This window comes from Lycorma delicatula, chromosome 10, assembly GCF_047948215.1.
Source record: "Lycorma delicatula isolate Av1 chromosome 10, ASM4794821v1, whole genome shotgun sequence".
NCBI classification, from domain to species: Eukaryota; Metazoa; Arthropoda; class Insecta; order Hemiptera; family Fulgoridae; genus Lycorma; species Lycorma delicatula.
Genome location: NC_134464.1, coordinates 119666339 through 119682640, shown reverse-complemented (window position 1 = coordinate 119682640; position 16302 = coordinate 119666339).

The following is a 16302-nucleotide window of genomic DNA, read 5'->3' as shown; positions in this document are numbered from 1 at the left end:
GTTTCTTTATTAAATTAGTGCCTTTCAAATAAACTTACAGAAACCACTGTTCTAAATTTTTACTGTTAAGGAAAATTGTATTTGGTTAATTTTTTTCTTTTTAGAAGGCATTTCATAATTTTCTTTTACTTTATATATTTAAGTATTTTTAAATACTGGAAGACTAACTCTCAGCCTTGTCATATGTCAAACAATAAATAAGTTGAGAGTTTAGGTAATGAATGAATGAATGAATGAATGAATGTTGCTTCTTATCAGGCTGCTACCTAGGAACTTTCTTGACTTATCTTTTAACTTCTGGCCTCTGTAGACTACAAGGAAGGATTCATCCACATAGTTTTATTTTTAAATTAAATATTAGTGATTCTCATCAGAAAGTATGTAGATACTTCGTGCTGTCTTATTTTTTTCATCTACTTAAAAGAAAAAATTAGTTAATAGGTTGAACTGTAGCTAAAATTACTTAGCAGCTTGTGAAAAGTTATAATTTTTACTTCTTCAGTTATTGTTACTGGAATAATCATCAGTTTAAATTTTGCTGACAGTTTTCAGTAGTTTGGTTTTTAGAAATGTATTAGTCCTATTTTAGTCACTTCCAAAAGTTTTTCTTTACTTATCGCTCACTGATAATGCATTTTTCAGCTTAATTTTGCAAATTATGTGTTTTTGTAGTATCCTTGATAAAAATCACTTTTTTTTCTTAATTCATAATGCTCTCATTAGAAAAACTATTATTAATCTGATAACTAAGGCTAGTTTATCCTAACAATTTAGATAGACATCATTATGTGACATCTACTGTGAACATTTTATCTTATCAGTTGTTTTACTCATTGCTGAGCATCGTGACTCCATTGACCATGTATTAACCATCCTGCTTTGCTTTCAGCTTGCCTGAAAGCCTGTTGGAGCGGTAACTGGTGGCTTTTTTAACTTTGTTTATCTATCTGTTTTCTGTCTTTCCCCGTGGTCTAACAACCTCGATCTTTTCTTCTACAATGGCTTTTTCAAGGTTCTCTCCACCTCTTTCACAATGTATGCTAAGAACTGAAGGATTTTCTGCTTGACATGGGTAGAAAGTCATTTTGATTTGTTAAGTTCTTCAACAATTGACACATTCAGCAAGTATTTGAGTGTGGCCAACTTGTAGCATGCAGCTCCTAGAGATTACTTGAAAATAATCCACCTCTGCGCACTGAACAAACTAGTTATAAAAAATCACACACCTATATGGACAAAGAAACCATATTATAATGATGATAAAAACTTTTTATAAGTTTTAGACATGGTTTCACAACATTTTGTTGCTTGAAAATTGTTTTCCTTTTTATGTCTTGTCATTTTTAGCTTTTTGTCAAAATTTTATCATATTTTCATTGCATGAAACAGTGTTACATTCTATTGCTTGTGTTTTTCAACAGTAATACCTTTCTACTTGTTTCCCTTTATAAAAAAGATATTTATTTTTACTGTTTTTATAGTATGATTCCACTAGAGTACAGGTATCATAATCAGCCTATTGCAAGTTGTTTATAAAAAGTACACTATAACACAATAAATGTTCCCATTAGCCCACTTTTATTTATTAAGGCAGTTTACTGCAAAGTTTGAAAAGTTTTATTGTACTGACCTCTATCTTCAAAGCTGTAAGTGCTATCAACTGCTTTGATCATTAGTCACTAAAAAATGCCAAATACTTTTGTACTTTCATTAAAGAACGTGCCTATAGTTCTAGACGTTATTGTTTACATACCTTTCAGTTTTTAGAATTCCCAAGATATTCCAGTTGTGGAATTATCAGGCTGTAAGGATCAGTTTACTGTTTTATGTAGGATCCTTTTTAAGTTCATTTCTTGTCAAATAATGTTCTTTGTATTGCTGCTTAATTTTGATTAAAGAAACTAGTTTTTATGTATTCTGTATTTCTGTTGAGGATATAAATTTAATGCTATCAAAAAAGAATTAAGTTTTTATTTTAAAAGATTGAATCATTTAAAATGTTTATTATGTAATTAATTTAAACTTCTTGACCAGGACAAATCTATAATAAATAAACTGTTTTTTAAACATTATTGTATGTTATTGTTAAGTACATTTTACTTTAAATTTATTTTGTGTATTTTATGCAATCTAATTTAAAATAGTCAGCTTTTACAAGTGTTTTCCTGAACTGATTTTACTGATTAAATTGTGATGAATATAAATTTCTTCTAGTACTGAATTCTAATAGAATTAGATTATATTCATTACTGAAGTCAATTTTATTTATTACGGTTAAAAAAATGTAGAATGATTGATAATATTTGATTTTTTTTTTTTTAAATATAGCTCTAAATTAAAACATATATTTTTTATGAATATGCTATATAAATAACATTTTTTACTACTAATTTCATGTTAATTTAGAGTTGCTAATTATTTGTGCATGTATTTGCCTCTTTGTAATCCATTTATTGAAGAGCAGTTTTTTTTTTTATACATACTGGTCTAATAATGTTATTGTGTAGATGGAATATCCAACCTTTCTGTCAATAATAATTACTTGCCGAGAAGTATTTTTTTGTAATTAATCAATATTTTGTTATAATTTTTTTAATTAAAAATATTATTTAAGCATTTTGAATATGTTCTATTTAATCTTTTACTATTTATTTTGTTATATTTAATAGCCATTATTATATTTTAAAAAAGGATATTTTATATATACATTTATACATAGTTCTATCTTTATAGTTAAATGACTGCTGACATTACTTCAAATTTAAATACAAACTGTATATTTTATACATTTATTGTACTTAATACTATTTTACAATCTTAATTTTTTTTTTCTTTTAATTACAGTTAGGAATGTTAAATTACAATTTTTTGTTATCTCTAAGTTGCAGCTAGGTGTATAAATTTGTTATTTTATACTTATAATAAATAAATTATAAATTATTTGTTTTTAATGTGGATCAAATTAACTAGAATTTAACAATAATTTTATTGTTTCTTTAACAAAACTGTCTTAAAAATTGTCATCTCCAACCAGTACTTTTTAACATTTCATGGAAATTTTTTATAATTGAATGAACCAGTTTCTGTAAAGTATTTTCTAAACCATCTGTATCTGAAATAATGTTATGTTTCGACCCTTTTTTAAAATCTGGTTACCCATAAAAATTTCTCCACAGATAATTTGGTATTTAAGCCTGTACGTTTTCAGGCTGTATAAGTTTGGTTATTATAAAACATAAAGAATTTGTATATTCTTCACATGGGAAATTTTCTTCAGAAAAAAATTATGCATTTATCAACAGTCTTCAGCTCTTTTTCTAGAACCAATGATCTGTTTTATAAAAGTTTTGCAGCCTCAGCTTTGTTTGTAGTATGTTGTCTATAAGAACAACAATTTTTGTCATATAGACTTGTGTATATGAAAGTTATAGTTTATTCTACAACCTTAAAAATTGTTTTTTTTTTTTCCTATTTTCATAATCTTTAATTTGTAATTCCATTTTAAGCTGTAAACTGTTGCAGCAGATACCTATTACATATTATTAAAGTAAGCAGGTAATTTAACTTTATGTTCCCCCATTAAATTTTCACATCTTCCTTTTTAACCCATCATTTTTAATAGTTAATTTCATTTTGCTTTTGTTTTTCACTATTAAAGTTATTGAATTATTTTTTTTAATTTTACATTGCATCAGAAATCATATTTGTAGAATTCCCATTGTAATTCTTAATTTTTGTAAACTTGTTTTCCCATATAAACGTATTGATTTTGCTACATTTACTGCTATTTTGAATTCATCTTGTTGATCAAAGCACTAAACATACAGAAAATAATTACAAAACTACTATATTATTATACAAAATTAATTAAATATAGCAATGAGTAAATAATAAGAACAGATTTCTTACTTATGCACCGACTGGTTTAGAATAGAAATTGCTGTAGTAAAACAAAATAATTTTAAATTTCTCTAGCTTTCCAGTTAATTTGAACCATTATGTAATTAATATTACACTTTTAATTAAAAAAGAGGTCAGCAACCGACAACACATTTAACAAAAATAGTGTGAGACAAATTTTAAAAAAGCTTTCTAATCGTCAACCTCCATGGAGGAGTTCCATGTCTGCTTTTCATCAGGAAGGTCTCAGGTTCAAACCCCAGTCAGGTTAGATTTTTTTTTACACGATATGAAATTTAAAAAACTATTTTTTAATCTTATTCCCACACACAAGCTTTAAACTAGTATTGACTTAATAATAAAAAAAAGTTCCCTAAAAAAATACAAGTTTTATAATTTTGTTAGAACATTCCGGATTTAATCAATGGAAATCTTTCCTTATTAATAAATGTTATGTTTTGTTATGAAAAGAAGTTTCAGTAATTAGTCTTATGCACTATGAAGCTCATATCTTTATTTAGTTTAAACCGATATGTAATTTTACATCTTGAATATTTCAGTATTATTTTAATCAATACAACTGAAATTTATGTTGGAAATACAGTTTACATCACTAAATGCTTTTCAGAAAAACTGTTTTTTGTATTCATTCCTAAATGCTTCTTGAACTTAAGAAAATAAAATCAGGGATAGATTCATTGAGAGTTTATGGACACTTGCTCTCTATTTGAAATCTTTCTAAACCTAAAACGAGCAAATTTTTCAACAATCATGAATCATATACATTAATCTTTCTTAATTAATTTTGAATTTGTGCTCATTAAAATGTAAAAAATGTGATTCTTTCTTCAATTAAGGTCGATAAATGGCTGGCTAGTTTCTTATCAATATTAATTTGATAGTTTTCTTAGGGTGCTGACCTCACTATTAGATAATTATTTGAAATTAATAGAAAGCATAAAATGCAATAATTATTTTTCTAATTATTAAATATATAATTTCTTATCATGTTTTATCATTAAATTCGTTATTTAGCGAACGTTTTTAATAATTTAGTTTTTATTACAGTGTATTTTAGAATAAATTAAATTATTTGTATATTATTATTAGATTTATATTATTTGCCATTTCAATCTTTTTATGTTTGTGAATATAATAATTATATACATATCTTAAAATTAGATTAATATTTTTTCTATCCTAATTTATAATTATTAGAATTATTTTCATTATTATAAATCTATATTTTTACTCTATAATTTTAATTTAATCGGTATAATATAATTGTTGATTACAATGTATTTTTATAATATTATGAAATTTTATGTTTATAATAGCTTACATTAAACATTTGATGGGAATGAAAAATAGTTTTAATTATGAGTAATTAAAAATTTTATTTGATTAAAATATATACAAATGCATTAGTAAAACAATAAATAAAAAGCAGCTCAAATTTCTTAGGATGCTGACCTCACTATTAGATAATTATTTGAAATTAATAGAAAGCATAAAATGCAATAATTGTTTTTCTAATTATTAAATATATAATTTCTTATCATGTTTTATCATTAACTTCATTATTTAGCAAACATTTTTAATAATTTAATTTTTATTATAGTGTATTTTAGAATAATTTAAATTATTTATTATATATTATTATTAGATTTATATTATTTGCCATTTCAATCCTTTTATGTTTGTGAATATAATAATTTTATACACATCTTAAAATTAGATTAGTATTTTTTCTTTGCTAATTTATAATTATTAGGGTTATTTTCATTATTATAAATCTATATTTTACTCTGTTATAACTTTAATTTAATCGGATTAAAATAATTTTAAGTTTATAAAATTATTGTCGATTACATATATTTCTATAATATTATGGAATTTTATGTTTATAATATCTTACATTAAAATGAATTATTTGTGCTGATTTTTATGTATTGTTTTACTTATACATTTATATATATTTTAATCAAACAAAATTTTAAATTTCACTCATAATTAAAGGTATTTTTCATTCTCATTAAATGTTTATGCTTATAATGTAACATACAGTTATTTGAAATCAAGTTTGGTTTCTTGTTACCATTTTTCACACTTGAAAATCTTGAACTGATAGGCACTCCAGTCATTCAGGCTTATTGTGCAATCACTGAACCAGAAACATGAGTCCTCAGTCAGTCCATAGGCAACTTCTATTAGATACTAAGGATGCAATGCCTCAAAATGGAGAACCCAACATGGACAAACCTGCACTCGCAGAACTAAAAATGGGAAAGAAAAGGCCCCATTTTTTTCTATGTAGATCATCCGCCAGCTGTTAACCTTTGCTTTGTTGTATTTCTTTTGCTCCCCTTAAACATCATTCCTACCTGTTTAGATGTTTTATTTAGATGTTTAGATGATTTATTTTAACATTCTTATTTATCTCACTTCATGTTTTTTTTCTGGATTTTCCTTATGTAAACTCAGCAATTTGATCACTTTCTTTCATCCTTTTTTTTCACTGAAACCTATCGTATCTGAAACCTATTTCCAGTTTTTCCATCCTGCTAGTATTATGTACATTACCTCGCTTGCTCATTAATATGTAACAAAATTCTAGATACTTAATTTCATCATAAAAATAACAAAAGATTATTTTGTTAGAATAAAAATGCGATGAAGTGTGAATAAATATAACTAACTTTTTTGTCATTATAACTTGCATTATTACAATTAAATAATGAAATCATATCAAATCACAGAATTATCAATATTAACAACTCTGTTATGATTAGGTTCTTAGATGATATTACACACTTTCAGCAATGTTATGGAAAATGTATGATTTATTTATGTACATGTAAATAATTGGGAATTACTTTATAAAAACAGACTACTCTGTGTTGTAGGCTGGCCAGTATATAATAGTTTCTGTATTCAAATCCTGTTCGCACTTTCATGAATTATTTCATTTATTTCTCTCTTTTTTAGTCATCAAGCGATTGACATGTTTAATGCTTATTCTCTATTGTGCAAAGCTTTTCCTTTCTATATATATTTTCTACAACCTACATCTTTAATTATTTCTTTCATATATTTCAATCCTTGCCTTCCTCTGTAGCATTTACCTTCTACAAAGCCCAATAGATTAACTAAACCTTAACGTATGTAGCCCACCATCCAGTTTTATTTATAAAAGATTCTACCACAAATTTCTCTTTTACTCTTATTAACACCTTTTCATTTTGAATTTTTATCAACTTCCTAATTTTTAACATCCTATTACAATACCACATAAAAGAGACCTAATTGTCTTCTTTTTTTTTTTTGCTTTTCTTGTTAAGGCAGTAGCAATCATTATAAGGGTTTCTTCTTGAATAAAAATCTCCTTTCCTACATGGTAGAGTGTTAGCATTTCTTTTTTTCATTGGAAGGACTTGGAGAGTCTTGATTCATTCTCATAAAAAATTATTATATGTATAGTCTGCAGTTGCTTGAGTGAATAAAGAAAATCTGTATTTGTTTCTATAAATCTTTCACAGTTTGTCTTATTAACAGAGCTTATTATACTTCAATTTGTGAATGATTTTTTATATATATAAAAAAATAATACACATACATGTCAAAAAAATATAAAATAGTCCACACCATGCAAAATGAAAGAAAAAGAGAATGAAAAATGACACATTTTCTTTATATAATTTAAAAAAAAAATGCAAATTCACAAAATCCCTATTCTCCCTGTAATTTCTCATATTATTCTTCTTGAATTAAGTACTGTCAGAAATTTTCCTTTATTTTTTCTTTCAGAAAATTTAATATATAATATATATATATATGTGTGTGTGTGTAAAATATATACATTTCTAAATAAAATATTTTATATATATATTTATGTATACTATGTTTATTCAAACTGAACTTATCAAGAAATGTGTTATTTTTTTACATTTCTGCTTAAAATTTGTTCGTAAATTAGCTAGATCAAGACTTAATACTAAGTTAAAATTCTGTTACTTGCACTTTTTTTTAAGACGTGTTTTTAATTTGTTAATAACTGAAGAAGATTAAAAATATTTTTTGTATCAATTATGTTTATAGGAATGCAAGCAATTTTTAAAACGTGTGTAGTAAAAATGTTAGCGGACAACACATATACATATGTGATATAAATATGTTAAAAATGTATGTAACATTTTAAAGTATAATTTTTTTGAATGAATTTCATGCATTCCTAAAACTAGATCACATATGATTGTTTTTATAAAAGTATACTTCTTGCAGTGTTGCAGAGAATGTAAGTTAGTTTATTCTGAGATAATTGTGTATTAATAAAATTTTGCCTTTTTATGTTTAATATTGTAAATAGCAACTTGTTTTGTAAAAAAAAAATAAATAAATAAATGATGTAGAATTAATAATTTGTTAACAGTAAATTATGACCTTGTATGTTAAACAATGTTTTTTTTTTTTTTACATGTCTTATATAGTATTATTTCCCACAAATCGTTAACAGTAAATTATGACCTTGTATGTTAAACAATGTTTTTTTGTTTATTTACATGTCTTATGTAGTATTGTTTCCCACAATTTCAAATAATGTGCGTTTGTGTATTTAAATTTTTTTTTTTTTTTCTGTGCATGATTTTAAGATTGTTAATAATTAAACAATATTTTATTTCTTTATTTGTAAAAGTAAATAAAGTAAAAAGCTGCTCAACTCAACTTAAAAAAAAAATTATTTCTATTGATTGTTATTTCTTCATGATTGCTCAAATAAGGAAATGATATATGAAGATATCTGTGAAAATAAAACTGTTGTGATTTTATTGTTATAATATTAATTTACTGATATAATTCTTTGATTGTATTATGGTGTGATATGTATTTATTTTTCGTAGGATTTTTAATGGTTAAAACAATATAAAATTTTATTTAAAATTTGACATTGGACTTATACTGACTATTTATTTTGTTGAGTGGGGAAATCATCCAGTAATGATGGGAATTTTTAGTTGTCATAATTTTATATGTCATGATTAATAGTTATATTAGGGTTACTGAATCATTTGATTAAAAATTTCAAGATATTTATTGATATAAAAGACTTTATTTGCAAGTATAGTTTTAATTGGAAAAATGTAATTTGTATGTAATTATTATTAAAATTATTAAAGCAAAAAACATGATTAAACAATTCTAGTAACAAAATTAAATGCAATAAAAAAAAATTTGGCACTGCAGTTCTTAAGTTTGTACAATTGTTTAAATTTCCAAGCTAGCTTTTAGTTCTGATGGTGAAGACGTCAACCTATTTTTGGTTTTATTGTTAATACATTGAATTATTTTTTTTTTTAAATATTGTTAATCCTTTATCATAATAATATGTTTACTAAGCTCATTTACAAAATATAAAAATTTACTTCTCAGTATTAAATATCTATGACAAAAGTGCACTTCAACAGTAGTTTACTCTACTCATGAACACCTGGAATGTATCAGGAATTAATGTACGGGAACTTGAAGGAATTAAGAATAAAATCCAGTGGACCTTAGCTTCATGCTTAATAGATCGGTTTTTGTGAATCACAAAGATAAAACAACTTCAGTTGCAATTTCATTCCATGCTCTTTGTAGCATTCTGATAATAAGCAGTGACTTGTAATAGTTTGTACCAGTTTGAGTAAAAAAAAAAAAATAATAATTTCATAGAACACCAGGACATTCTCAAATTTTCAGGATATCTGGTCAATCTAGTTGTATGATTTATGATTATTTTTCTTGCTGTTTTATCTAGATAAGAAACAAAAAATAACTACATCCACCTCTTTTCTGTTACTAGCAATATTATTCTATTTTTATTATTTTTTTTTTATAAATGTACAGTAAATTCATTTATAGATAAAATATGTACATTCTGTCAGTAAAAGTATGTTTCCAAATAAATGTTATAGAAAAATTAAAACATTCCCCGTATTAACTATTATTTCTCAATAAAAAAGAGAAGGAATTTTTATTTATTTTCTGTAGTTTAATTATTACTGGTGTGAAAAATGAAAATATAGGTTTTCTTAGCAATTTTTTGGTATTGTCAATTGTAAACATCTACAAAACAAAATCAGGCCAAGATGAAAATTTAAAATTTTGTTGACTTATTTTTCAAAACAAATTTATAACTTTATAAATACTAAGTTATTAACTTTATAATTCAATTAAGTTAGTTTTTAAATGATCCAGAATATGTTTTGTAACATATAAGAGTTGTATTTTAGGTTAGGTTTATTTTAAACTGCCCCTGCAGATGGAAATTATAAATTTTTTATTAATAAATACAACTTGTACAATATTTAAATTGTTGTTGACTGTCTCCGCAGCCGTATATATTCTTTTTCATCACAATGCAACATTTTTCTATCAGTTAAAATTTCATTTGCGTAATTTAATTTTTTTTTTGTTTACAGATTTGAAATATTAAAAACTAGAAGATTTAACAATGATTTTGATTTTTTTTTATAATTTTGTGAAAAATCCATTAAATATTTCAAAAATTGTAATACTTTGTTAAAACTTTAATGAATTTTTAAAAAAAATAATAATTTTCACCCATTCTTATTTTACAGCTATGTAAAGTTTACATTCTGCCAAAAATTTTCTTTCCAGAATAATAGTAATTTTGAAATGAGGATGACAAAAAAAATTCTTTATATTTCATGGGAATTATGACAAGTTTTCATTTTTATGAAGAATATTTTTTACAAACATTATCTTCAATTACATTTTAGAAACTTTGTACAACCAATTTTTTTTTTGTATTTTAATTTGATCTTCAAATATTAACCTTACTCCCTTACACCTTTGTTCAACAAACTGTTGCTTACAAACATCCTCTGGCATAAGACTTTAAGAGATGTGATACAATTAATTTTCCTATTTCCATTATTAAAACTCTTTTACTTTAATGTAGAGATAACTATTATTCAATAATTATTGCTTTATGTTTATTAGTTGCAATATTTTTTTTTTTAGAAGGTACTTAAACCAAAAAAATGAGATAAAACTAGATGGATTAAGTTTTGCAAGTTATAAAATTTCTGTTATTGTTTTAAAAATAGATCCTGTTATTAATATAATTTCCATATAGACAAGGCTATTTTTTTAATCTTAATATTTGATAGTGTTTTGTAGTTCCTTTCATACATTATTATCTTTAAAATCTCATGTACAATTCAAATAACTAATATTTCTTTCATCATTTGTTTATAATATTAAATTCACCATTGGCTGAGATTAATATAGACTTGTTCTGTAATAGATTGTACACATAATTATTCTTCAGTTTATTGTTTTATTTGATGTGATTTTAACTAAACTGAGAATGTTTTAAATAAACAATAAAACCCAGTGGTTAAGGCATAGCTTCTGAAGAGCCATTATTAAGACCTGCTTTTTGATTTTGATAGCCTGCGGTTAGCGTATATATTTATACAATTTTTAATTTGATGCACGTATTAAGCAAAATGTAGTTAAATGGATGAGATGTATATCTCATATACATGTAGTACACCATCTTCATAAATCTTGCACATTTTCCCTTATTTCCACATCCTTTCTCAAATCTTCTCCACATTTAATCCTCTCCAAATGGTCACCTATCCACTTCTGCTTCTTATTTCCTTCATTAGACTTTTCTTCTAACATATCTCAACACTTCATTAGTTATTCAGTCACTGTTTTACTTAAACCAAATTCAAAGGCTTCAGTTGTATTGTTGACCCTTTATGAAATTATGGGCATTCAAATATACAAAATTAACAGTTTTTCATATGTCTGCTAATAATTTTAGCGCTAAGTTTATCCGGTTCATATCTACTAATTACAAATAACTAATTATATTTAGTAATTATTTTTAAAAATAATTTTTTCTTAAAGTCTTTACTTTAAAGTGTTTGACTTCATTCAGATTTTTTTTATTATAACCTTACTAACTCCTCCTGTTAAAAAAAATATATACATTTGAGCTAAATGAAACTATATTTTTTTTTAGAAGCCTTGCCATGCCTCTTTGTGAACTAATCTATTTTTCTTTTAGTCTTCAGTTAACATAATTCTTAAAAACTTTTATTTTCTTACCACCTCTTTACTTTCTATTGTAACTCATTATTTTCACATAATAAAATAAATAAAATTTATAAAATTCATAAATAAAATTTATTTTTATGTAACATTGGTCAAATCAGTCTTTATATTTATGACTGACTACCTCTTCACATTTTTTTTTTATTCAATCATCAATATATTAATTATTTATGAAAAATCTGTATTATCATACATTTCTGCTTTTCAAAAAAATATGAATAATTTTTTTCTCATATTAGTTGATAAAACATCATATAATACTATTAGGGATACATAATAAAAAATATACATAATTTGCAAATATTATATTTGTATATCAGCTGCTTATATTATTATTATTATCTTAATTTAATATTCTAAAAAATAGAAATAATGTAACTAATTTATTTTTTACAGAATACAGGTGGCCCAAAAAAACAGGAACTTTTGAAAAAAGCAACAAAAAATTTATTGAATAAAACCTATTACAATTAAAAAATATAATATATATAAAAAAATATCAAATTATCAAAATACTAATATCAGTTTTTGAAAATTACATCAGGTAGATGTCATGCTCTATTATGTATGCAGTCTGCCACTGAGGTTTCCCACTGCTTGCTGTAACATGTATTGCGGATTTCTACAAATTTCATTTTGAATTGCTTGTTTCAATTCACCCAGTGTTTTTAACCGACTCTCACAGACCCTACTCTTAAGGTATCCCCCAAAAGAAAAACTGACAAATGTGGTGATCTTGGGGCGAGGGAATGTCACCAAATCTTTTGATGAGACACAGTTACCAAATAATTCAATCACAGCTGCCATCGATTGCCTTGCAGTGTGCGATGTTGGCCATCCTATTTAAACTAGGCTTTGTGCTGGTATGGAAAATTGTTCAATCGAGGTGTTACAAAAGACGGCAGCATGTGAACATACTGATCCAAAGTGACAGTCATGAGCTGCTCCTCATTTTCAAAAAAGTATGGTCTGATGACCCATGAGATGAAACGTACACCATACTGTTACCTTGCTGCTGTGGGCGTTCATGAGCTTTATTTGGGTTGCTGATAGTCCAATAACAATAGTTCTGTTTATTCACGTAATCTGTGAAATGGAAATGTGCCTCATCTGACATTCACAGCTTATCCAGAAATTCATTGTCCTCATTAATGTTTGCCATAACGTCTTGACATAAATCACAGCAGGGCTGGTTATCATTCTGCTTCAGTTCTTACACGATCTGTAACTTGTAGGGATGAAATAAGTCGAAATGAAGAATTCAGCAAACACTCTCAGGATAACCCAATCACAGCTGCTTGTTTATGAATTGTCAAGAGTGAAAGCACGCTGTTGACCGTTCCACTGCTCCATGATGATTGAGTGGCAAGTTGCCTCTGCATAAAGCAGTGCTGCCAACTGTACATGGCTGCTAATACACATTTGAAAAGTTGCCTTTTTTTTGTGTCGCTTGTATTATTTTGAATATATAATAATATTACATTACAATAACTTAATTTTTAATTTAATACATACTAGTTTTCCAAGAGTTTTTCAGTTTAAATATTAGTTAATTATTTTTAGTTATCAATTATTAAATTATTTTTTAAAACATACAGTTATATTTTCAATAACCTCTTCCTCTAATATAAATATATATAAACAGATAAATTATAGATCTCAGTTAAAGAAATAATATGTTTTGTATAAATTATTTATATTTTATGGTTTTATATATATATATATATAAACATGTATACATATGAAATTATAACAAGCATTATATAATTAAAATATACTGAATATTATTTTATTTGTATTAGGTGGGTGCTAAGGTTTTTTTTTATTGACGAGTATCTTTGGTAAGTTAAGTAATATTGTATTATTATTTACTGTATATATTTAAATTACTATAAAAATTATAGGTGTTAAGCATATTTTATTTTATTATGTTGTTCATTTAAGTTGGTCTCTATTACAATATACTATTTGTATTTACGTTATATTATTTTAAAAATTGTTTTGTAGTTTATTTCATTTCCATATTATATTTATTGCTATAAGTAGTAAACATTTTTTTTTTTTTTGTTTAATTGGTAATGTTTTGTTTTCTTTCTTTAATATAATTATTATTTTTATTTTAAGTTACTTAATTATGTTTTATTAGGTTGGTAATTTGGTCAGGATTTTGTTTTTATGTTTAATTTTAACAATATTTAGTTTTTAGATGTATGGATTTATGGATGACAAATGTAATGTTCATTTATTTTTATATTTTAATTAATAAACTATTTTTAGTTTTAAATATAGTTAAATGTTGATTATCTATTGTTTGATTTAAATGCAGTTTGACAATTTTGAAAATTTCTTAAGTCTGTTATAAATTATGTTTTGTGTATACTAGTCAAATTTTAAATGATCAAATGAAAATTTAATATATTAGATGAATAATCAGGAATTTTACACCATAGATCACCTTTATCATTATGCAGGTCATCATAAAAGAATGGTGGGGTTTAAAACATGAATTAAATAAAAAACAAAATATTTAGTTATGTTGATTTATTCACCAAATTCTCAATCTTATATAGTTTCATCACTAATTAATAAATGTAAATACGTACACTCATCACTTAACCAAATGTTCAGTGAATATTCAGTTTCTGCCAGTATATGATTTAACATATTTTCTGTTTATGATTATAATCTTTATATGTAATACACTTAGAAAAAATGATGGTTTTGCACAATTTATAAGGCACCATCAACACAAATCCTCATAAATGTGGTATTGTTGGATAGGGAATTACCCCTAGGGGGTGCATCAGTAGATTTAATACAAAAAGAAAAGTGTTGAAAGTGCAAAAAAGTTAGTTCAAATTCAAATTTGTTTCACTAGCCTCATTGATACATCCAATAGTCATTGATGCCCCACTGTCTGGTCACTGTGATACCGCCAGAATCAGTTCTAATGTTTTGGAGCAGCTATATTTTTAATATTCTGTACAGTTTTTGCTGTAATATTTGAACCATTGTACATGTGTATGCTTCAATCATTAAGCTTTGTTTTTCAGTTTTTCTAATTTTCTGTACAGTTTTAGTGTTAGCATTTCAATCATTGTATTTATATTTCCTATATTTAGAAATAAATTATTAGTTTACGTGATTTGTTGTTATTTTTATAAAATTTAAATTGCAAAACTTCTGCACAGGTCTTCTTGTAACTTTCTTAATTTTTTCCTTTAGGTGATTAAGGTTAAGCAATTTTTGCGAGTAAACATTGCTTTTAATAAATCCCCACAAAAATCAGAAGGGTTAGGACTAGACTTTCTGAAAACCAGGATATAAGTCCTCGGCCTATCAATCTACTTGCAAATTTTTTATTCAAAACCTGGCTAACAAATGCATTAAAGGTCGGGTACCTTGTTGGTAATAAATTTGACATACACTTTCAACTTCATCTGATTGAGGAAGGCAATAGTCATTTAATATATAAACATTTCTATTAATATAACAGTTTTTTTTAGCAAAGAAAAAAGGCCTGATTACTTGAAACATTAACTAGATGTCATATGCTTTCTTATAAATTAAATTTATGAGAATAAATTCAATAAATATTATTCAGTATTCATGAATCGTGCCTGTTTATTAATTAACAGATCCATTAAGGTAAAAGTAGCATAATCGTCCACAAAAATTATATCGTTTAAAAATGAGCAGTGGATTTATCAGGGTTTCTGGTTGCAGGTCGTCTTAATTCATTTAACACTTTCTTCTGATACTGTTAGCCTTCCAGATGATTTCTGTTTGAAAAAAATTCTGTTTCTTTGAACTGATTTAACTTGTTATATTGTTTTTATGTAGTGGCTCCTTTTTATGTGTACTTCAAAATACACATTAAATTAAAATTATTGACTTCAGATCAGCATGCAACATAACTATGCTTTTTTTGAACAGAAAACAGTAGACAAAGAAACACACCTCAACAACAATACAGAGACTGTTACAGTTAAAACAATTGTTGCCTAAACCTTTTGGGTGAAGGCTTTCAGTGTTACATACATAATTTCTCAAAATGTTGCTTGATCGAGGTACTGAAGCCCCACAATTCTTTTACAATGACCCTACATTGGTTGTGGATTTTGCAAGCAGAAGAATCAATTGGGAGTGATATTTTACAAAATCATTCATGCATACAAAAAACTAAAGGATAAAATTGATAATTAAAAAAAAAAATAAAGATAGAATTGATCATTAAAATAAAGTTATAGGAAATCTATCTATATTAAA